The sequence below is a fragment of the Acyrthosiphon pisum genome, chromosome A1 (assembly GCF_005508785.2).
Source record: "Acyrthosiphon pisum isolate AL4f chromosome A1, pea_aphid_22Mar2018_4r6ur, whole genome shotgun sequence".
Lineage (NCBI taxonomy): Eukaryota > Metazoa > Arthropoda > Insecta > Hemiptera > Aphididae > Acyrthosiphon > Acyrthosiphon pisum.
In genome coordinates this window covers 68,017,533-68,020,463 of record NC_042494.1, presented here as the reverse complement: position 1 = coordinate 68,020,463, position 2,931 = coordinate 68,017,533, and positions in this window count along the sequence as shown.

Below are 2,931 nucleotides of genomic sequence, written 5' to 3'. Positions count from 1 at the left end.
AACATTTCAAAACATTATCCTATCACCAGTTGTATGAAATTTAAATTGTCAATGCACGAAACGTTCAAGTTCATTTCTTGAAAATCGAACTCGTTCATACCAAGTTCACACAATTTGAACGCGTTCTTATGAACTCGTTCTTTCCCATCACTGATAATATGAAATTATAAAAATGTAATACATTTAATTTAATAATTTATTATACCAATATAACTAATTATAATTGTATCCACATACAAATAAGCACTGATCATTATGCATACAATTTTAATAACTGTTAGTTGAAATTATCAAAATTCCTATGTCATCACATCTGATCTTTGAAAACTACAATCTACAGTTGAATATAATATGTAAACTAGATAATCATGCATAGCACTGCTTTGTCTGCTGTTGTTAATATAATATATCTTTAGAAGTGAACAAATATCAAAACTAGTGATTTTGTGGTTACAACTATAGCTATTATCCAATATTAGTTTTACACAAAGTGTTTATCTGTGATCTGTCGCTGTGTAACATTATTCATATTCAATATTTAAATATACTACCAAGTAGTTATTGGTATTTTAATTGTATTATAATATTATATTGTTTATATTTTAGAGTTATCGAACTAGAGAAGAAAAGAGAAAAAATTGCTTTGGCTACAGAAAATATGAATAACATGGAAATTAAAAATGAACTAGATGAAATTGATGAATCTGATGGTTCTGACATGGACGAGTTTATTGATTGGCGGTCAAAAAAATAAAAACATACTAGGAACATAATGTTAAATACATTTTTTTTTTGTATAAAATTATTTAAAGATGTCTTGTGCTATAATTTTTAAACTAATTAATTATAAGTTATTTAAAATTATAAACGATAGTTATTTTTCATCACCATGTACAACCAAGTATAAGAAAAACTTTTTAATGAAGGGGAATGCCGTGGTATAATATGTAATATATGTATTTGCTTGCCGGTATAAAAGTTAAAAACAATGAATACAAGACATAATTCTGAATAAACTATATATTTTGTATATGTATAAAATTATAATTAAAATGAGGTGCTATTATTTATGAACAAGATAATAGTTAAACATTTAAAATATAAACAGAAGTTATCTTGCATTACCATTTACTATGTAGAAGTATAAGAAAAACTTTTTGATTTAGAAGAATGCAGTTGTCTGTGTAATGCTTTTTTCAACCTTTATTTTTAAAATATATAGGTCATCAAAGCTTTTTGCACGCTTCTACCAAACTGCTTCAACTATTTCAGTCCATTCCAAGTACCTATGTTGTTTTAAATAATAATATAATGGATGGCCTGCTATTTTAGTAGAAGTGGCTCGGGCAAGCCCGGATTAAGGATCAATTGGGCTTCGGGATACTACACACTTAGTGGGCCCCCTTTCAATTTTAACTTCAAAATAATTTTATCATTACATATTAATGAATTTATATTATTATATAATTTTTTGCTATACAAAAAATATACAAGGTGTATCTTATGTCATTGTACGTGAGTTTTTATTAAAAATTATAGATCAATGATGTGGAATTTCGTTAAAACAAAAAAAGACAAAAATGTGTTTCATTATTTTTAACAGGCAATTTTTTTATAATATTTTCAACATTTTTGAACACGCAGTTGTACCAATAATAAAATTGACCTTATTTTTTCAAATGGTACCATTATATTTTTTAATGGATTCCGGTAAATTTTTTTTCTGAACATTTTGACAGTAAATGATCAATTTTAGTTCACTAAGTTATTAACTGTGGTCCTCTAAAGTTTAATTTAATATGCATTAATACTTTCAACTGAAATACCTAATTTACAAAAAATAAATAATTTTTTCTTATAACTATCTTTTTATATAGGTACTTAAATAGTTAAATCGGTAGTCTAAAATGTTAAAAAAAAAAAACAAACAAAAATTGTTGGCAAACTTAGTTCATTATTTATAATTGATTGAAATAATTGATTAAGGTTTAATTTACAAGAGCTAAATCATTTTTTTTACAACTAACTTTTATATTTTTAATAACTTGAAATCTGAACCAGAAGTTCTCTATATTGGTAGGTACGCATGCAAAGTATGAATTTAGCAGTTGAAATTCTTTAAAAATTATTTAATAATCGTGATTTAAAATAAATAAACCAATTACTTCAATTAAAAGTATTAATGCATATTTTACAACATTTTAAAGGAGCATGGTTAATAAACTAGTGAACCAAAATTGATGATCTGACTATCAACATTTTCAGAAAAAAAAGCTTTACCAGAAACCATTAAAAATATAGTAGTTACCATTTGAAAAAATAAAGTTGATTTGCTATTGGTACACCTGCGTGTTTAAAGATTTTGAAATTGCTATAAAAAAATTGCCTCATAAAAATAAAGGAACACGTCTTTTTTCGTTTTAACTAAATTCTAACTCATCGATCCATAATCGTAAAAAAACCCGCGTACAATGACATATTAAGATACATCTTGTATAATATAGTGTAAATTAAAAATGCTCATAACTCACTCAAAAAGCGAACAATCGTAAAAACCAACATACGAACACAGATAATGTTCTCACTGTGTAGTTTCGTAATAGGGTGATTCTCTCTAATGTTTGAACTAACGGAGCTAAATCGATCTGCTGAGCGTAAATTTGCCATGTTACGAACTTGTCAGACAGACATAACACACGTGGGTGTGGCGTCGTCTTAATAACAGGGTATATTGGTTTAATAATTAATAACATGTATTGTGCAAATGTGTAATATTTTGAACACCAGTAAAGACGGCGTTACGAATAGGCTATTTAGCTACACCAACGTCGTTCATTTTCCAGTATTTCGTGTAACAAATAACTAATAAGTAATAACAATAATAATATGATATTATTTCTGCAGTCATGAATATATATAATTATTATTACG